Source organism: Panthera uncia, chromosome B1 (genome assembly GCF_023721935.1).
Source record: "Panthera uncia isolate 11264 chromosome B1, Puncia_PCG_1.0, whole genome shotgun sequence".
In the NCBI taxonomy this organism is placed as follows: domain Eukaryota; kingdom Metazoa; phylum Chordata; class Mammalia; order Carnivora; family Felidae; genus Panthera; species Panthera uncia.
Genome location: NC_064811.1, coordinates 45,677,497 through 45,700,133, shown reverse-complemented (window position 1 = coordinate 45,700,133; position 22,637 = coordinate 45,677,497). Strand labels below are relative to the sequence as shown.

Sequence of the window (22,637 nt, the reverse complement as noted above, 5' to 3'; positions counted from 1 at the left end):
ATTTCAATTAAAAGGGTTGAAAATTTAGAGTAACTGTAAAGAAAACAACAGTAAATGGATAATTATTCAATTTAGGAAGAAATTTTAATATCCTTTTATGTTAGTAAGTAATTAGGGAGAGTTAGAGATTTGGGGTCAAATAATTCAAAGGTTTGTTTATAACAATCCTCTTAATGGTTGCCACATCTTCCATCTTCCTGCCCCTTCTATCTAATGAATTGATTCCATATAAAATATGGCTTTAATTATGTTATCTCTCCTTGCTATTACTGCTATTCACAAACATTTAATAACTCCACACAAAGAAATAAATCACAAATACTTTGGCCTGGCATTGAAAGCTGACACCACCTGTCTCCAGTCTGGGGATGAATCACTTATTACTCCTCAGTAAGACTCCTTAGATCCAATAGATAGGTTTGATCTGCTTTGCTCTATAAAGCCTCTTGGTTTTCTTACTCCTTAATCTTCTTTGAACCAGACTTGGTCTCTGCTTCCCACACTCCACCACTGCTGCCTTATTTCTCCTCAATACCAACTCAAGCCCCACCTCCTCTCTAATGATCTGGTTACTGCAACAGAAGTAAAAACTTATCTTATAATTGGATGCAAATGTTTTATTGGAAGTAATGGTTCCTGTACTTATGTGTAACAACCGCAAGACCTAGAATATTGTTAGAATGTGAAGAATGTGGTGAAGAATGATGAATTAATTTATACTGATGCTAGGAAAACTGATTTAGCCACAGTAGATATCTCATAGCCAAAAATAATAGTATAGATATTTAGTCAATCATTTGATTAAAATGAGGGATTACCAAAAAAAATGGGAAATTCTAAAAGCATATAAATGCTTCAAACATTTTATGTGAATATAAAGTATTGAATACACATCCATTCACCAATTATTTTTAATGTAGGTCCCAAATCTTTTAGTTAAATGATTAAAGTTCTGCAGTGTCTTGTTTGCATAAACTCCAATCTAATGTGTGAATTTCAGCTTGAGTTTCTTCAAAGATAGCTGGAATTTAAGACAGTTGCTAAGCAATGTAATGTAGCATGCCTCCAGATTTTTCTGATTTTCTCCCAAGTTTTGGCTTTTCTGCCTATACATTCAGCAGATTTTCTTTTCCTCTCATCTTCAAGTCTATCCTAAGCATTAAAGTTCATTTTCATGCAAGCATCCACACTTTGTCTTTCACACTCATATTTCATCTGAACAGACATACTTAAAATTCATAATTGCAAATGACAATGTTAACTGGAATAAATAAGTTCAGGAATGAACACAAATGATTTTTGGTAAATTCAACGCAAATGATACAAAAACACAGGCTTTTGATCCAAGACGTCAGGATGCAATGGGCCACCATCTGCATAATTTAGAGTTGACTAACTAAAGGTTCAGTTAAGGATTTTTTCCTATAAAATAAATACTCAACAAATATAAATTAATCACTTATTAGCTGAGCACTGTGACTATGGGTCTGCAGCTGTCAAAATGAAAGACATGTGAAAGGGGAGGATACAGGAATGAATGAACCGGAGTACCAGCATCAAAGGCATTACAGTTTCTCTGGCGGGTTGTGAGATCCTAAAAAATAGCACCAATAAACAAGCAAACAAATAAACAAACAAATATGTGAATGAATAAATGAATGAATGAATGAATGAATGACAGTCACTGGACTTAAGGCATAAAAAACTGCACACATAGTTGGAAGCTGAAGGAATTATTCCAAGACTGCTTCCTACCCTGTGCTTGGAACTCTTTTACTCTGGTTTGTTCCTTTTAAGTTCCAACCAAGTCCTTCTTACCAGTGCTGACTTCCTCTTCCATTTCTGCTACCACCCTAGGGAGGTGCAGTCATAATAAAGGCAATGTGAGTAATCAAGATGCCAACTATTATAATGTTTCTGACCCTAAAACAAGTCACACAAATATGAAGACAATAAGGTTCAGTATTTTCCCTAAGTTTCCTTAAAGGCTTAGAAGTAAAACAGGTGACACAATATAGGCAGGAAGCCACACAATCTGTTATCCACATGGATTTAAACAAAATAGGAAAAAGGATGGCCCAATGGGATGTGAATACCTAGGCCTACATTAATATTTTTGTACATTTGTAAAATTATTTAATTCATGAAAAATACTTCCCAAACTTCTTAGAACCTTCTCCTTACCACCGCTAGAACATAAGTGACTCTCCCTCTAATTATAGTTTACTTCTCTTTTGTAGGTATGTGCTTCCTCTTTTTCTTATCATAAGATCATTACCATGGAAAGGGAGACTCATCACTTGAACAACTGGGATTTCCACCTATTCCATTCTGTGGCAGTTGACCTTCTATTCCATTTGGTCCAGCCTAACTATGTCTTAAGATCAATGAACTTTTGTGGTCACTTTGTCTGGTTTCCGCAAGGTGTCAGAGCTCTGTGATTTGTGAATTCATTGACTTTATATTTTCTGTTTCTACTAATATGATGTTTAATTTTATGGGTACACTTAACTGGGCCACAGGGTGCTCAGAAATACAGTCAAACACTATTCTGGATGTTTCTGTGAAAGTGCTTTACATGACATTAACATTAAAATAGGTAGACTGAGTAAAGCAAACTTCCCTCCTTAATGTTGTTGGGCCTCATCTAATCAGTGGAAGCATTTAATATAACAAAAAAGACCAACCTTTCCAAAGTGAAGAGGATTCCTTCTTGCCTGACAATCTTTAAACTGGAGCATTGGCCTTTTTCCTGCCTTAGGACTTGAATTGAAATCAGATATTTTTGGGTCTAGAGTCTACCAGCCTTTGGAGTAGAACTACACCATTGATTCTTCTTGTTCTGAGGCCTTCAGACTTATACTGGAACTATTACTATCTGCTGTCTTTGGTTTCCAGCTTTCCAACTCCCCCTGAAGATGTTAAGAGTTGCCAGCCTCCATCATGTGAGCTGATACCTTATAATAAATATCTCTTTATATATATATATATATATATATATATATATATATATATGCATCCTATTGATTTCTCTGGAAAAGCCTTATCAATACAACAAAAAAGACTTTTTATAGTTCTGTTTTCAGAGGCAATATCTTCTCCCTCTTAATTCTTTCTCTGATTAATACTGCTTAGGTAATAAATTGTCTACTCCTATTTCCCTTAGCCTCTTCAGACCACCAATGTCAGAGTTGAACTGACTTTTTCACTTTGGTTTTCTTTTTACCCCAATAGTGACTCTCCAAATGCCTGCCTATATTTTATGCACTGAAATTTAGGAGCACTTCTCATTGTTCCCAGGTACTTAGTCTAGATTACTGGATCAACACATCCTAACCATGATAAGCACTCAAGCTCCTACATATATGATTTTAAAAATATTACATATGGTTAATTAAAGGAAAAAAATGAGGGATATTTACTCTTTAAACATTCTCCTATCCTACACACACACACACACACACAAGCACACACATACATGCACACGAAACTTTGAAATGATTCAACATCAAGTCAGCAAGGAGTCTAAAATATTATGCATAACATAATATGTAAACATTATGAGTGACTTTATAAAATAAGCTTTCATTGGAATTATTTGGAATTATTTAGAATGTTCAGAAAATTGTTTTTAAGTTCAGCATTTTATGCCACAGATGATGTGAGAAGATGTAGCTTTTATAATTAAAAAAAATGACAATCCATAAAAAATTTGGAAAATGGCCACTTAACCACTTTTATCTGGCATGTTAGGGCACCTCACATTAAATGGAAGGCCCATTGTCTGACTCCATCAGTCAAAGCAGATGAGAACCAAAACCCCCATACCTCAATGAAGTGCGGATATGAACAGCAGCTAATTAGGATTACAGAAGTTCTGACGAACTAGAAAGTAATGAGAACAAGAGTGAAAAACTCTGGAAAATGCTGGAGTTTCCTACACAGAGACTTGCCTTCCCCAACTCTAACAGAACTTATGTTGGTACACCATATAGACTGATCTATCCTAAAATCCCAACCCTAATTTCAAGAAAAACAAGGTTTAAAGACTCCATGCTTTTGAATATACTGTGGTTCAGTATCTAACACCTACCTTTATATGGGCCTTGAATATTTTTTTAGTCTCCTGTGTATGTTTGGATCAGCAAGAAGATTCACAAGTCACAACTCAATATTCCTGGCACCTCTAACTTTGTCGTAGAGAAGGAAGTGAAACATCAAAAAGCTCAGCTCATGATTAGCACTGAATGAATTTGCCATACCTTATGTTCTCTTTGTGAAGTGAGAAAGTTTACCAGAGCCGATGAGACACGGAGAACACTGTAAGAAAAAACAAAGATTATATGATGAAAAAATAAAGCAATATTTCCAGTATTTATAATTAAAAACAGATGAACTTAGCATTCCATGGAATTAAACATGAAAATACAGCTGCTGAGAAGCACAAACAATATCTCATAAATCCAGGGTTTATTTGAAATACCCAAGATCCATTTAAATATTATGCCTTATTTTTTCTTATTGGAAGAACATCGTATGAATACAATTCTACATCATTTTCAACATGGGATTCACGAAATATTCACTGAAAGTCTATTATATGCTAGGTACTGTGTTAAGCACTGTGTGTGAAAGGATATATTGAATAGGGTACTAATCTGCATGATGCTAAGAGTCCACAAGAGAGAGACATGCAAACAATATACTCTGATAGGCTCAAATACATGGTTTTAAAGAGATTATGGAAACAAGGAGATTGAAATATTCACTTAGATTGAAATATTCACTTAGATATATCAATGATCACATCTCAAAGTCAAGAATCATCAGTAGGAATTTGCCAGGAAAATAAAGCTACAGCAAGCATTTCAAGCAGAAAGAATATTATTTAAATAGGCATGGGGGCATTCAATATTATGATATATTCAGATAAATACAAATAGTTTAGTGTGGATAGACTGGTTGATATGAATTACAAAGATTCACAGATGACCAAAGAAAATTGGAGAGGCCAGAATGTGAAGGGCCTTGAATTCCATGTAGGGATTCTGGCTTTTATCTTGGAAGTATCCACTAAAGATTAAGCAAAGGAATCATAATGTAAATCAGATTTATGTTTCACACTAGCTGTAACACTGGCTGTAACATAGAAAATGGACAGGATATTTAAATACGAGACACCTGTGTTTGATCAGGTGAAACTATCCATTTAACCATACTTCTTTACCAATACTTCTTAATAAAGATAACTGCCAGGCACTTTGCATATATTAACTCATTAAATTCCCTTAAGAGTTGCATGAGTTAATTACCATTATCCCACTCCTACATAAGGAAAGTGAGGTATAGAAAGTTAAAGGAGATATTAAGAAAAGTGTACATAAAGTAGGAATGATTTTAACTTCTGTTGTATTTTTTAGACTGACAAAAATCAAATAGAAAATATTCATATTTATCAGCTTTTATGTAAGCTGTCTAGAATTAATCTGTCTTTGTAAGACCACACTTACAAGCAAAATCTTGATTTTATTCAATACACTTAGTCAAAAGGTTTTCTTTGTTAGTGTATTTTATTCCTAATAATTTCATAAAAATAATCCAGTGTGGATATTTAAGCTATACATATACAATTCACATACCTAGATGCACAAGTATATATTTGTGAATATCACTGACCCACCATTACCTCCACCAATGCCAGTAACTATCAGATAAAACTTGTAATGTTCTGTGTTACATAGGAATGGTAGGGGTGGGAAAGAGATCAAGAGGGAAATTCAGTACTTGCTATTTTAAATATAAACCTAATAACCCTTTCTGACTCTTTGGCAATGTTGTTGTTCCATTAAAACACTATTTTTAAAAACTTGGATTATTGGAAACAAATTCTTATTTAAACTTTGAGTGACATCCCACATTCGTACTTTTTAAAATTTCTTTTCTTATTAAAATATCTAAATCAAAATGTACTTCTCATTCTTACCATTTTTAAAAATTTAGGTGCAAAATGAAATTCTAGTACTGCCTTAAAAACTGATATTCAAAAAAATTAACATGAAATTGCTAAGTAATGCACAAATTAACACAAATCAGAGTTCATTACATGGCATTAGCAGCTAATTTATTGAAATCATTATGTCTGCTGTTAGAGAGAGCCATATGCCAACTCCAGAAATAACAAGCATTCAGAATCAGGGTCATTGCCTTCATATTTGCATATGTGATACATTAATTGATCTCATGTGCATATTAAAATTAAAACTGCATTTTTCTTGAATATTCCCTAAGAAGTTTGGAGAGCATTATGTTATTAAGGCAAATGTTTATTTCTAGATAATTTCTTTTGCATATGTAAATTTACTCATACAAATCATTATTAGTTACATGTTTCCTTATTTTTCTTATAGTTCAAGTATGATTTCTTCTTCTTTTTACAAATGTGTTATTTTATGCTTTTATACTTCTATCTTTACCCTATATGCAGTAAAACGTGTAATAATTCAACAGCCAATTCTGAGATACATATTTACCTTAAAGTAGAAGGAAATAAATTATTATTATGGGTTTAAAAATTTAAATTGCTCTAAAATAAACAAATTAGAGAATATATTTTTTATAGTTTCTCTGAAGGATTTTTTTAAATTTTTTTAACGTTTTTTATTTATTTTTGAGACAGAGAGAGACAGAGCATGAACGGGGGAGGGGCTGAGAGAGAGGGAGACACAGAATCCGAAGCAGGCTCCAGGCTCCGAGCCATCAGCCCAGAGCCCGACGCGGGACTCGAACTCATGGACCTCGAGATCATGACCTGAGCTGTAGTGGGACCTTAACCAACTGAGCCACCCAGCGCCCCTCTGAAGGATTTTTTTAAAGTTTTTATTTAAATTCCAGTTAGTGGGGTGCCTGGGTGTCTCAGTCAGTTATGTATCCAACTCTTCATTTCAGCTCAGGTCATGATCTCACAGTTCATGAGTTCGAGCCCCACATTAGGCTTTGTGCTAACAGTGCCGAGACTGCTTGGGATTCTCTCTCTCCTCTCTCTTCCCCATCCCCATTCTTTCTCTCCCTCTCAAAATAAAGAAATAAACTTTTAAAAAAGTAAATTCCAATGAGTTAACAGAGTAAAATATTAGTTTCATGTGTATAATATAGTGATTCAACACTTCCATACAATATCCGGTGCTCATCACAAGTGCAGTTCTTCTTTATTGCCATCACCTATCTAACCCACCTCCCTAACTATTTCCCTGCTAGTAACCATCCGTTTGTTCTCTATAGGTAAGAGTCTGTTTCTTGGTTTGCCTGTCTCTTTTTTGCCCCTTCGCTCATTTCTTTGTTTCTTAAATTCCACATGATGGGAATCATATGGCATTTGTCTTTCTTTGACTTATTTCACATAGCACAATACTCTAGCTCCATCCATGTCATTGCAAATAGCAAGATCTCATTCTTTTTATGGCTAAGTAATGTTCCATTATATATAATGTATATATATTATATATATTGTATTATATACAATATATATTGTATTATATAATATACATATTCTATATATATATGACCTCTTCTTTATCCATTTGTCAGGCAATGGACACTTGGGCTATTATAAATAATGCTGCTATAAACATTGGGGTGCATGTATCCCTTTGAATTAGTATTTTTGTATTCTTTGGATAAATACCTAGTAGTACAATTGCTGAGTCATAGGGTAGTTCTATTTTTAACTTTTTGAGGAAACTTTATACTGTTTTCCAAAGTGGCTGCACCAGTTTGCATTCCCTCCAACACTGCAAGAGGGTTCCCCTTTCTCCAAGTCCTTGCCAGCACCTGTTGTTTCTTGTGTTGTTGATTTTAGCCATTCTGACGGGTGTGAGGTGGTATTTCATTGTAGTTTTCATTTGTATTTCCCTGATGATCAGTGAGATTATCTTTTCATGTGTCTGTTGGCCATATGTATGTCTTTGGAAAATTGTCTGTTCATGACTTCTGGCCCTTCTATAATTGGATTATTCTTTGGGTGTTGAGTTTTATGTTTTATATATATTTGGGATGCTAAACCTTTATTGTATATGTCATTTTCAAATATCTTTTCCCATTCTGTAGGTTGTCTTTTAGTTTTGTTGATTATTTCCTTTGCTGTGCAGAAGTTTTTATTTTGATGAGGTCCCAAGAGTATATTCTTGCTTTTGTTTACCTTGTCTCAGGAGACAGATCTAGAAATAAGTTGCTATGGCCAATGTCAAAAAGGTTACTACCTATGTTCTCCTTTAGGATTTTTATGGTTTCATGCCTCACATTTAGATCTTTCATCCATTTGCAATTTCTTTTTTTGTATAGTATAATAAAGTGGCCAAGTTTCATTCTTTCACATGTTGCTGTCCACTTTTCCCAATACCATTTGTTAAAGTGACTATCTTTTTTCCACTGGATATTCTTTCCTGCTTTGTCAAAGATTAATTGACCATATAGTTGTGGGTTCATTTCTGGACTTTCTATTCTGCTCTATTGATCTATGTGCCTATTTTTGTGCTAGTACCATACTGTTTTGATTACTAGAGCTTTGTAATATAACTTGAAGTCCGAAATTGTCATGCCTCCATCTTTGCTTTGCTTTTCAAGATCGCATGGTGATTCAAGGTCTTTTGTGTTTCCATGGAAATTTTTGAATTGTTTGTTCTAGCTCTGTGAAAAATGCTGTTGGTATTTGACAGGAATTGCATTAAATGTGTAGATTGCTTTGGGTAATATATACATTTTAATAATATTTCTTCTTCCAACCCATGAGCATGGAATGTCTTTCCATTTTTTTTTGTGATATCTTCAATTCCTTTAATCAGTGTTTTATAGTTTTCAGAGTACAGATCTTTTATTTCTTTGTTTAGGTTTATTCCTAGGTGTCTCATGGTTTTTGGTGCAATTATAAATGGGATTGATTCCTTAATTTGTCTTTCTGCTGGGTCATTATTGGTGTATAGAAATGCAACAGATTTATATATATATTGATTTTGTGTCCTGTGATTTACTGAATTTGTGTATCAGTTCTAGCAATTTTTTGGTAGAGCCTTTCAGGTTTTCTATATAGAATATCATGTTATCTGCAAATAGTGAAAGTTTTACTTCCTCCTTGTCAATTTGGATGTCTTTTATTTCTTTTTGTTGTCTGATTGCTATGGCGAGGACTTCCAATACTATGTTAAATAACAGTGCAGAGAGTAATGTCATTAAAGAGAAATTTAAAACTAGTGTCACTTAGGTTACTCACTTGATGATTTCATTATAAATTTCATACTTTATAATATGTAGAATACCCACAACAGATATCATATTAAGTCTTAAAATTACAAATTACACATAGGACTAACTTTCATACTGAATTTGAACCCCAAAACATGAGGTAAACTGAAATATTACCTTGTGGTATACAGACTACAACAGTCCAATATGTAATTCCCTCTCTCACACACACATGTGAATGTTATGAATATGAATGGTAAATATTTCATTATATAGCTTGCTTACCATTTATCTTTTGTGATGTTGAATTATATTGATAAGCTATGCAATTGGTAAATTGGGGGGAGATGAATTTATGTATTTCAATGACAGGAAAGTGGCACTTATACCACAATACAACATATCTCTCTGAAACAGTTTCAGGGTAGCCTATAGAAAACCAGTGCCGGGATGCCTGCGTGGCTCAGTTGGTTAAGTGTCCTACTTAGGCTCGGGTCATGATCTCACAGCTCCTGAGTTCGAGCCCCACATCAGGCTCTGTGCTGACAGCTCAGCCTGCTTCAGACTGCTTCAGACTCTGTGTCTCCCTCTCTTCCTGCCCCTCCCCTGCTCATGCTCTGTCTCTGTCTCTCTCTCTCAAAAATAAATAAACATGAAAGAAAGAAAGAAAGAAAAAACCAGTGCCTATTTCCCCATTTCTAAAAAATAAAAATAAAAATGTCTAACTTGAAGTATTACTCTAGGAAGACTGCTGCAGAATGCGTGTATATGTATGTGTTTATGTATCTCTGTGTGCATCTATCTGTTCAGAGGCTGCCTGATATAAATATTGCATGAGAAATTAGGGAAGAAAATTAATTAAGCAATTAAAAAGTAAAGATATCCACAAATGTGAAAAAGTATTTCCCATACACATAGGCGATAAAACGTTGAAATAAACCTATATATTTTAGGGATAAAAGCTTCAGGAATTAAAGTTGTTTTTAATCAAAAATAGAAAAGACTGGGTACAGTTTTATTGAGCTTGACCCTAGAGATAGAAAATAGTCATTGTACAGCATCTTATAAAAAATACGTTATCTTAAGATTACAGAATACACAGATGATATTATATTGATTGATAGAGAAGATACAGACAAGTAGGTATTGTTTAATGAAGAAGCAACCTTCTTAATTGTAGAAACACAGATACATATAATAGAAAGCACACATCCCCGTTAGAAAGCCCGAATTCAAAGAGTAATTTATTTACTCAGAATATCAGTTTAGTCTAAAATAATGCAGTTAAACTTAGTCTCTAAATTCATCTCCTGTTATTGAATTCTATGACTAAAGCCCACTATATCTATAACGAAAAGTGAAAATTCATGACTAGAGTTGCAAGTGATCATATAAGGACATAAACTTATGTTTGGATTAGTTACATGAAAGATCAAAGGATTGCCCATTCCTTTCTTTCATCTACTTTCTTGCTGCCTCCTCCAACATGGTCATTTGCTAATCTAATAGGACAAAGTCCTGTTCACTAATTGGGCCATATTGCTTAATAAGGAATCATGCTTATGAATGTGGGCCCTTTCTTCTGCTTATTCTTATGTTTTAAGATAAGAAAGCTGAGCCTTGTAGCCGATTCAACTTTTTTTTCTCTTTCTTTCTTTCTTTTTTTTTTGTTAAAGACCACTCAAATGCTTGACAGATTTCACCATGTGGGATTTTGGTGAATATGTGAGAAAGAGATTAGAACTGCATGAAAATTTTGTTCCCTGTTGGTCTTTAGGTTATAAATGCTGTGTGCTCCAATCTATTTTTGGCCAGTAAACCCTTGTGATAGCCAGCAATGATGCAGCCACAGAGGTAATACTTAATTTCCTGTGTACTACTCTTTCTAGTAGATCAACATCCTTCAAATTCTCATGGGTGGAAGTGACTGTCAAGAAAGGATTCAGAAACATTTTGCCCCCCAGTTTTGCAACATCTTCCTTTTAACAAAACCTCCTCTTCACTTATTATACAGCTAAGTAGCTCTTATTTCATCTGGCTAGCAAACCAACCTAGTCACTACCCTGTGACTACAGGGTTTAGCAGGGGAACCAGTTTTGGTGCAGTCACAGCGCACCTAGCCATATTCATTTGTTCATGGTAGGCATGTGACTCAAGGTAGGTCAGGGTCCTTCCCAATAAGCAAGAGCTCTCCTCCAGGGCCACTCTATAAGGTAGACATAACTCTGTGAACCAAGTGGCAAGTTCACTTTCTACATAAGACAAGGCTGTATCCAATTTGAGAGTTGAACACGTGAGAGTCACTCAGAGAGAGTAAATGTCTTAGAAGCACTGGGTTGAGTAGAATCCCCAGAAGCATACCGGGGTCTTCTCTTCTTTTCATTAAGTAAACTACACCAATATCCTTTTACTACATTCCTTTTTAATTTAAATAAATTCAAATTGTGTTTTTGAAACTTGTATCCAAATGAATCATATTTCATCTGCCAAGTATTTGAATATTTCCCCATAATTTAAAAGTTTTTGAAAAATATTTATCAGTCATTTCATTATTTAACTTACCTTTCATATCCTGTAGTCTTTTTTTTCAAGTTTTGACACTTAAGATTTTTCTTAATTTAATAAATTACAAAGATTTTTAAGGGTGACATACAAGTAATTAACTATTTTTCAGCTATACATATTGAAATTATATTTTCTCAGCCTGCCAGTTATTTTTTAATTTGTCTTTGAAAATATAATATTATTTAAAGATTTGTGTTTTTCAGATCTACAAAAATGTTTTTTTCTTTGAATTCTTTCTCACTCTTTTAGTTTATCTTTGGTGATTTGTATAAATACTGTAGAAAGGAGAACTTAGCTCTTTTCATATGTACATATATATGGGAATACTTCTTTGGTATGGACTTTAAATGTTGCTTTTCTTTATGAAATAACATTTAAAAATTCTTACAGGCTTCTAGTTCCAGTTATTAGAGTCAGAAATTTCATTAAATTCTTCTCTATCTCAAAAATCCATGGAGTGTTCAGGGAAGAAATATGAAAGTGAATAAATCTGCAGAGCTTCTGAGAATGGCAGCAGAGAAACATCAGCAGTCAAAAGATTAGAATGAATTTCTGGAAGACAGAAGACTGATGGGAGCACCTTGATGGATATATTAGAATAAAAAGAGCCATCGCTCAGTATATTCAACAGAAAAAGCTGCAGTGGAACTAGCAGCAATTTTGCACAGTGCAGCTCCCTAGAGTCAGGAGCTAAGGAAGAGAAGGCGTAGGAGGAAGGGCAGAAATCATGATGACTGATGGAGAATCAAACTGAAAGACATGTGCATGTTCAGGCCACCCCCATTCCTGTGCATTAGGAAGTGACATTTGCTTCAATGCCAGATATAGATTGAGTGATATGTTGAGGGAGACCCACAGCTCCCAGATTGAGGGTTTGTTCACATTAGTCATACTGGCCTTGTTTTGGTATTTGAATGTGTCTGAATTCTTAGCTATATGCCTGCTTCATACTTAAAACCCAGAAATATCACAGTAACACCTCAAAATACCACACACACACACACACACACACACACACACACACGCACATTGTATACCTCTCCCTCATTCAAGGAACAGACCTATTACAGCAGAGGAAACCCCTGCTAGCCCCATAGTTAATCTACCAGATCCTTTATTTTATGTTTATCAGTGACCAATTAAGAATCTGTTGCTATCCTAGAAATTCAATAGTTATAAAAAAAAGAGTAAAGATGAACAAATGACACAACTAAACCTGAAGGAAAAACAATAAAATTCAGATTAGAGAAAAGGATACAATCAAATAATAAACTACTTCTATTAATATGTCTAGAGAGTTTAGATAAGATATTGTTTCAATGCAACATAAACAGCCTGTTATGAACTGGAGTAATAGTTATCTAAAACCATATTTAAAATGTGGTTATTGAAAACTGAATCCAATAAAGTATTTGAAATGAAAATTTAGAAATTACTTCAGAACACAAATGACAAATGACAAATAGATAAAAAATGGTAGAGAGGATATTGGCAATCCATATTTCCATATTCTTCCACTGGAAGAATCATGAAATATTTAAAAACTAGAAAAAATGAAAAAACGGAGGGAACAAATTATCAAAGAAATCAAAGAAAGGAAAATTTCCAGAGGTAAAGACGAAGATATATGTCTTCAGATCAGAAGTTCTCACTTAGTATCAAGAAGGTTGAGAGGAGGTTCGGAAGATGGTGGCATAGGAGGGCGCTGGGCTTACCTCGTCCTGCTGATCACTTAGTTCCACCCACATCTGCCTAAATAACCCAGAAAACCGCCAGAAGACTAGCAGAACAGACTCCATGGAGCCAAGTGTAGACAAGAGGCCCATGGAAGAGGGTAGTAAGGGTGGAGAGGCAGTGCTTGCTACACGGACTGGTGGGAGGGAGCGGGGTGGCGGAGGGGTAGCCCAAGAGGCAAGGTGGAATCCCAGAGTCTGGCTTGCAAAAGCAGAGGGCTGGACCGGGTGAGTTCTGACAGCCTGGAATGTTATAAGTCAACAGCTCTGCTTGGAGAGTGGAAGGGTGAGAGGACACCGAGAGGGAGAGGTGTTGAACCCTGGAAAAGAGAGCTCAGCTCGGCCAGAGCCATCTCCCTCTCCCATCCCCAAGCCGAAATCCCAAAGGGAACCAGTTTCCATCACCCAACTTGCTTGCACCGCACAAACACCCAACACTGTGCTTCTGTGGATCCATCCCTCCGAGGGGCTGGCCTCCCTCCAGGTGCTGCAGGACCCCTCCCGCAGGGGACCACCTATAGCAAAGTGAGCTAAGCCTGCCCCTCCTGTCCCTGTGCACCTTGCGGATCCACCCTGTTTAATACGCTATTGGCCAGATCTCATAGAAGCAGCACCACAAGCCTGGCAGGGTGCAAGTAGCCCAGACAGGGGCCACAGCACTCCACAGGGGCCCAGCACTCCTGCCGCTGGGAGAGGGGAAGATAAGGTACACACCAATCTGACTGTGGCCCCAGAAGTGGGCTGGGGACAGACATCAGGTCTGACTGTGGCCCCGCCCATCAACACAAGTTACTCCAGACAGCACAGGCAAAGTGCCCTGAAGTCGGGCGCCACCCCAGGGACTATCCAAAATGATGAAACAGAAGAATTCTCCCCAAAAGAAACTCCAGGATGTAGCGACAGCTAATTAATTAATCAAAAATGATTTAATCAATATAACAGAACAAAAATTTAGAATAATAGTCATAAAATTAATTGCTGAGCTTGAAAAAAGTATGGAGGACAGCAGAGAATCTATTGCTACAGATATGAAGGGACTAAGAAATAGTCATGAGGAGCTAAAAAATGCTATAAGTAAGGTGCAAAATAAAATGGAGGTGATCACAGCTCAGATTGAAGAGGCAGAGGAGAGAATAGGTGAATTAGAAAATAAAATTATGGAAAAAGAGAAAGCTGAGAAAAAGAGAGATAAAAAAAATCCAGAAATATGAGGGGAGAATTAGAGAACTAAGTAATGCAATCAAACGGAACAATATCCATATAATAGGAATTCCAGAAGAGAAAGAGAGAGAGAAAGGGGCTGAAGGTGTACTTGAACAAATCATAGTTGAGAACTTCGCTGATCTGGGGAAGGAAAAAGGCATTGAAATCCAAGAGGCACAGAGACCTCCCTTCAGACGTAACTTGAATCGATCTTCTGCACAACGTATCATAGTGAAACTGGCAAAATACAAGCATAAAGAGAAAATTCTGAAAGCAGCTAGGGATAAACAGGCTATAACATATAAAGGGAAACCCATAAGACTAGTGGCAGATCTATCTAGTGAAACTTGACAGGCTAGAAAGAAGTGGCAGGAAGTCATCAATGTGATAAACAGAAAAAATGTGCAGCCAAGAATTCTGTATCCAGCAAGCCTGTCATTCACAATAGATGGAGAGATAAAGGTTTTCCCAAACAAACAAGAACTGAAGGAATTCGTCACCACTAAACCAGCCCTACAAGAGATCCTAAGGGGGACTCTATGAGCAAAATGTTACAAAGACCACAAAGTACCAGAGACATCACTACAAGCATGAAAACTACAGACATCACAATGACTCTAAACCCATATCTTTCAATAATAACACTGAATATAAATGGACTAAATGCGCCAGCCAAAAGACATAGGGTATCAGAATGGATAAAAAAACAAGACCCATCTATTTGCTGTCTAGAAGAGACTCATTTTAGGCCTGAGGACACCTTCAGATTGAAAATGAGGGGATGGAGAACTATCTATCATGCTATTGGAAGTCAAAAGAAAGCTGGAGTAGCTATACTTATATCAGACAAACTAGACTTTAAAGGCTGTAACAAGAGATGAAGAAGGGCATTATATAATAATTACAGGATCTATCCATCAGGAAGAGCTAACAGTTATAAATGTCTATGCGCCAAATACAGGAGCCCCCAAATATATAAAACAATTAATCACAAACACAAGCAACCTTATTCATAAGAATGTGGTCATTGCAGGGGACTTTAATACTCCACTGAAAACAATGGATAGATCATCTAGATACACGGTCAATAACGAAACAAGGGCCCTGAATGATACATTGGATCAGATGGACTTGACAGATATATTTAGAACTCTGCATCCCAAAGCAACAGAATATACTTTCTTCTCGAGTGCACATGGAACATTCTCCAAGATAGATCACATACTGGGTCACAAAACAGCCCTTAATAAGTATAAAAGAAGTGAGATCATACCATGCACACTTTCAGACCACAATGCTATGAAACTTGAAATCAACCACAGGAAAAAGTCTGGAAAACCTCGAAAAGCATGGAAGTTAAAGAACACCCTACTAAAGAATGAATGGGTCAACCAGGCAATTAGAGAAGAAATTAAAAAATATATGGAGGGGCGCCTGGGTGGCTCAGGCAGTTAAGCGGCCGACTTCGGCTCAGGTCATGATCTCACGGTTCGTGAGTTCGAGCCCAACATCAGGCTCTGTGCTGACAGCTCACAGCCTGGAGCCTGTTTCAGATTCTGTGTCTCCCTCTCTCCGACCCTCCCCCATTCATGCTCTGTCTCTCTCTGTCTCTAAAATAAATAAACGTTAAGAAAATATATATGGAAACAAATGAAAGTGAAAATACAACAATCCAAACGCTTTGGGATGCAGCGAAGGCAGTCCTGAGAGGAAAATACATTGCAATCCAGGCCTATCTCAAGAAACAAGAAAAATCCCAAATACAAAATCTAACAGCACACCTAAAGGAAATAGAAGCAGAACAGCAAAAACACCCCAAAGCCAGCAGAAGAAGAGCACTAATTAAGATCAGAGCAGAAATAAACAATATAGAATCTAAAAAAACTGTAGAGCAGATCAATGAAACCAAGACTTGGTTTTTTGAAAAAATAAACAAAATTGATAAACCTCTAGCCAGGCTTCTCAAAACGAAAAGGGAGATGACCCAAATAGATACAATCATGAATGAAAATGGAATTATTGCAACCAATTCCTCAGAAATACAAGCAATTATCAGGGAATACTATAAAAATTATATGCCAACAAACTGGACAGAAGAAATGGACAAATTCCTAAGCACCCACACACTTCCAAAACTCAAACAGGAAGAAATACAAAACTTGAACAGACCCACAACCAGCAAAGAAATTGATTCAGCTATCAAAAATCTCCCAACAAATAGGAATCCAGGATCAGATGGCTTCCCTGGGGAATTCTACCAGACATTTAAAACAGAGATAATACCTATGCTTCTCAACCTGTTCCAAAAAATTGAAAGGGAAGGAAAACTTCCAGACTCATTCTATGAAGCCAGTATTACTTTGATTCCTAAACCAGACAGAGATACAGCAAAAAAAGAGAACTATAGGCCAATATCCCTGATGAATATGGATGCAAAGATTCTCAATAAGATACTAGCAAATCGAATTCAACAGCATATAAAAAGAATTATTCACCATGATCAAGTGGGATTCATTCCTGGGCTTCAGGGCTGGTTCAACATTCGCAAATCAATCAATGTGATACATCACATTAATCAAAGAAAAGATAAGAACCATATGATCCTGTCAATTGATGCAGAAAAAGCATTTGACAAAATTCAGCATCCTTTCTTAATAAAAACCCTCGAGAAAGTTGGGATAGAGGGAACATACTTAAACATCATAAAAGCCAATTAAGAAAAGTCCACAGCTAATATCATCCTCAGTGGGGAAAAACTGAGAGCTTTCCCCCTGAGATCAGGAACACGACAGGGATGTCCACTCTCACTGCTGTTGTTTAACATAGTGTTGGAAGTTCTAGCATCAGCAATCAGACAACAAGAGGAAATCAAAGGCATCAAAATTGGCAAAGATGAAGTCAAGCTTTCACTTTTTGCAGATTACATGATATTACACATGGAAAATCCAATAGACTCCACCAAAAGTCTGCTAGAACGGATACATGAATTCAGCAAATTTGCAGGATACAAAACCAATGCACAGAAATCAGTTGCATTCTTATACACTAATAATGAAGCAACAGAAAGACAAATAAAGAAACTGATCCCATTCACAATTGCACCAAGAAGCATAAAATATCTAGGAATAAACCTAACCAAAGATGTAAAAGATCTGTATGCTGAAAACTATAGAAAGCTTATGAAGGAAATTGAAGAAGATATAAAGAAATGGAAAAACATTCCGTGCTCATGGATTGGAAGAATAAATATTGTTAAAATCTCAATACTACCCAAAGCTATCTACACATTCAATGCAATCCCAATCAAAATTGCACCAGCATTCTTCTCGCAGCTAGAACAAGCAATCCTAAAATTCATATGGAACCACAAAAGGCCCCGAATAGCCAAAGTAATTTTGAAGAAGAAAACCAAAGCAGGAGGCATCACAATCCCAGACTTTAGCCTCTACTACAAAGCTGTAATCATCAAGACAGCATGGTATTGGCACAAAGACAGACACATACACCAATGGAATAGAACAGAAACCACAGAATTAGACCCACAAAAGTATGGCAAAGTAATCTTTGGCAAAGCAGGAAAGAATATCCAATGGAAAAAAGACAGTTTCTTTAACAAATGGTGCTGGGAGAACTGGACTGCAACCTGCAAAAGGATGAAACTAGACCACTTTCTTACACCATTCACAAAAATAAACTCAAAATGGATAAAATAAACTCAAAATGGATTCCTGTCTCCTGAATGTGAGACAGGAAACCATCAAAACCTTAGAGGAGAAAGCAGGAAAAAACCCTCTCTGACCTCACCCGCAGCAATTTCTTACTTGACACATCTCCAAAGGCAAGGGAATTAAAAGCAAAAATGAACCATTAGGACCTCAAGAAGATAAAAAGCTTATGCACTGCAAAGGAAACAATCAACAAATCTAAAAGGCAACCAACAGAATGGGAAAAGATATTTGCAAATGACATATCGGACAAAGGGCTAGTATCTAAAATCTATAAAGAGCTCACTAAACTCCACACCCGAAAAACAAATAATCCAGTGAAGAAATGGGCAGAAAACATGAATAGACACTTCTCTAAAGAAGACATCCGGATGGCCAACAGACACATGAAAAGATGCTCAACGTTGCTCCTCATCAGGGAAATACAAATCAAAACCACACTCAGATACCACCTCACACCAGTCAAAGTGGCTAAAATGAACAAATCAGGAGATTACAGAAGCTGGAGAGGAAGTGGAGAAATGGGAACCCTCTTGCACTGTTGGTGGGAATGCAAACTGGTGCAGCCACTCTGCAAAACAGTGTGGAGGTTCCTCAAAAAATTAAAAATAGATATACCCTATGAACCAGCAATAGCACTGCTAGGAATTTACCTAAGGGATACAGGAGTGCTGATGCACAGGGGCACTTGTACCCCAATGTTTATAGCAGCACTTTCAACAATAGCCAAATTATGGAAAGAGCCTAAATGTCCACCAACTGATGAATGGATAAAGATATTGTGGTTTATATACAGAATGGAATACTACGTGGCAATGAGAAAGAATGAAATATGCCCTTTTGTAGCAACATGGATGGAATTGGAGAGTGTCATGCTAAGTGAAATAAGTCATAAAGAGAAAGACAGATACCATATGTTTTCACTCTTATGTGGATCCTGAGAAACTTAACAGAAGGCCATGGGGGAGGGGAAGAAAAAAAAAGGTTAGATAGGGAGGGAGCCAAAACATAAGAGACTCTTAAAAACTGAGAACAAACTGAGGGTTGATGGGAGGTGGGACGGAGGGGAGGGTGGGTGATGGGTATTGAGGAGGGCACCTTTTGGGATGAGCACTGGGTGTTGTATGGAAACCAATTTGACAGTAAATTTCATATTTAAAAATAAATAATAAATAATTAAATTAAATTTAAAAAAAGAAGGTTGAATTCTTTTAACCCACATTTACCCAGAGATCTCATATTAAAAAAATATATATATCTAAGAAAAAAATAATGGAAATTCTCTATAAATTTCCAGAGAGAAAAATAGCAACCCATTATAAGGAAATAAGAATCACAATAAACTTTAGATTTCTCACAGCCTCTCTGGAAGCGAAATGACAATACATTCCCTCGATAGAGAATGAGCAAAATGAGATGCAGAAAGCTTACTTCCCATGCATCCTTTCTGAAAAAAAATAATTAACATATACTTCAAGAAAGAAAAGTCACCCAAGAAAGGGTCAGACATGGGCTTCAGAAATGAGTAGCTAAGACCTTCCCAGAGTAGTAAACATTTGGCACACCTAAGGAGGAGTCACTATTTATCAGAGCATTCACGAAACCATTACAGATTGACCTTACTGATTTGGAAAAGGCATTTGGTCCTGGGACAAAACAGCAAAATGTAAGCAGAATATCCAAGAGAAAATACCGAGCTCTAAAGGAGGAAGAGAGTGCAAAGCAAACTAACATATGAGATAATTTTGAATGATTAATATAGTGTAAAAAGAGCATGCTTTGAAGCCTTGGGGTTTTCCCCCTTTTACTCACAAAAATTCAGTGACATGGAGCCACCACTCCTCAGAGAATCTATCTGGTTCTGAAAAAAATTATATTGACATAATTTTAGTATGACAGAGACTACATCTCAGCTTTAAGTTTTCAGGGTCAACCTATAGGGAAATCATGGAAATCTGTAACATTACAGACCTGTAATCATGGAAGTGTGTAATATTACAGAATGCAAATTTTTTACAATGGAAAGGAGTACTAACAGATATGCAAGGTAAAGAAAGAAATGAGGGAAGAAGGCTGTTAAGAGATTTTGAGGTTGATGGATCAAGTAATAGAGTTTTAAGTATATTATTTAAAATCATATAAATAATCAATAGAACCAATATTTATTATAAAACATGGAAGATAAGAGGAGGAGGGAGTTTAATTGAAGTTAATCCTTAATAAATGGAATCAGATAATGCTTACAGTTGATGAATCAGGAAAATCTGGCATAAGCCTACAATTAATTTATTTTTTTTAATATGAAATTTATTGTCAAATTGGTTTCCATACAACACCCAGTGCTCATCCCAACAGGTGCCCTCCTCAATGCCCATCACCCACTTTCCCTCCCTCCCACCCCCCATCATCCCTCAGTTAATTCTCAGTTGTTAAGAGTCTCTTATGGTTTGGCTCCCTTCCTCTCTCACTTTTTTTTTCCTTCCCCTCCCCCATGGTCTTTTGTTAAGTTTCTCAGGATCCACCTAAGAATGAAAACATATGGTATCTGTCTTTCTCTGTATGACTTATTTCACTTAGCATAACAGTCTCCAGTTCCATCCACGTTACATATCAGACAAAGGGCTAGTATCCAAAATCTGTAAAGAGCTCACCAAACTCCACACCCGCAAAAACAAATAATCCAGTGAAGAAATGGGCAGAAAACATGAATAGACACTTCTCTAAAGAAGACATCCAGATGCCTAACAGGCACATGAAAAGATGCTCAGTGTTACTCCTCATCAGGGATATACAAATCAAAACCACACTCAGATATCACCTCACGCCAGTCAGAGTGGCTAAAATGAACAAATCAGGAGACTATAGATGCTGGAAAGGATGTGAAGAAACAAGAACCCTCTTGCACTGTTGGTAGGATGCAAACTGGTACAGCCACTCAGGAAAACAGTGTGGAGGTTCCTCAGAAAATTAAACATAGATCTATCCTATGACCCAGCAATAGCACTGCTAGGAATTTACCCAAGGGGTACAGGAGTGCTGATGTATAGGGGCACTTGTACCCCAATGTTTATAGCAGCACTCTCAACAATAGCTAAATTATGGAAGCCTACAATTAATTTAATATAGATGACCAAAAGAACTAAAATCAGAAACAGTTTAAAATTGTATAACTAGAAATGGGAGACAGACATGTATCCTGGAGACAGACATTCAACTGTACCTCCTTCAGAAAGTATTGGAAATATATTTCCTTCACATGTCTTAATTTTACAATATAAAATAAAAATGAATAGGTTTAGAGATTTTGTTTTCAAATATTTTTTCTAAAAGATGAAATAATTTCTTCTTGCCATATGACTCTCTTTTCAATAAATATAGGTTATATGGAAAAATTGTAATGGGGCCTAACTTTAAATTAATTGAAATACACCCTATTAAAAATTCGATTAATAAAGTATTTAGACTTTTAGTTTTTATCTTTTGCATTTATAAAAATAAAATATAAATTATAAGAAATAAGCCATTAAAGGTGATGTTAGATATTGCAAAGGTAAATTAAATTTATAATGTGGGGTTCACTGTATATTTTAGTGTGGGTCTTTGGATTTTTTATTTTTTATCCATATCAATGTTAAGTGTAAATTTCAATTTTAAGTGATAATCATGAAACACATAAAAGCTTTTCGTCAAAAAAGAGAAGTGTCTTGGTTTGGAATGATTTTCAATAAGACTTTTAAAAATGATTTTTATTCTTAACCACAATATTTTCCCCAATCATTCTATCCTATCAACTATTATTTAAGTGTTTATGCCTTAATCAGAAATTCATTCTGATTAGGTATCAGCATGAATATTTTATCAGGTGGCTTGACAATTATCAGAATCTGTTGCAGGGGGGGGGAGGGCGGGGGGGAGAGGAGAAAGAGAGGGAAGAATTGGAAGAGGAAGTACATTATTATCTGTTTCAGTAATTGAATTCCAGAAGAGCCTGAGCTCAGGGACCATGAGTAAAACCTGACGTTTTTAGAAGGTCTTCCAAAACTGGTTGACCTCATATTGTTATTGCTTTGCTACTGCATTACACATTAGAAAATGTGAATAGGAGTCTTAGAAATGAACCTGAGTGTTATCTGACTTTCCATAAAATCTGTAGCATATTGGTAAAAATGTGGGCTCA

At 36.1% G+C, this 22,637-nt stretch overlaps 1 long non-coding RNA gene across 2 annotated transcripts in view; it reads right to left on the bottom strand.

Annotated features, from left to right (window-relative positions):
• Positions 1–3,686: 3,686 nt before the first annotated feature.
• Positions 3,687–22,637, bottom strand: part of LOC125922757 (uncharacterized) — a 49,705-nt gene continuing 30,754 nt past the window's right edge. The window contains exons 2-4 of one of the 2 annotated variants that reach the window (XR_007457766.1): positions 20,273–20,321; positions 4,263–4,320; positions 3,687–3,885 (exon numbers count right to left, since the gene is read on the bottom strand). This is a non-coding gene — a long non-coding RNA (uncharacterized LOC125922757). The remainder of the gene's footprint in view (positions 3,886–4,262; positions 4,321–20,272; positions 20,322–22,637) is intronic. The other variant, XR_007457767.1, reaches the window with a different exon arrangement.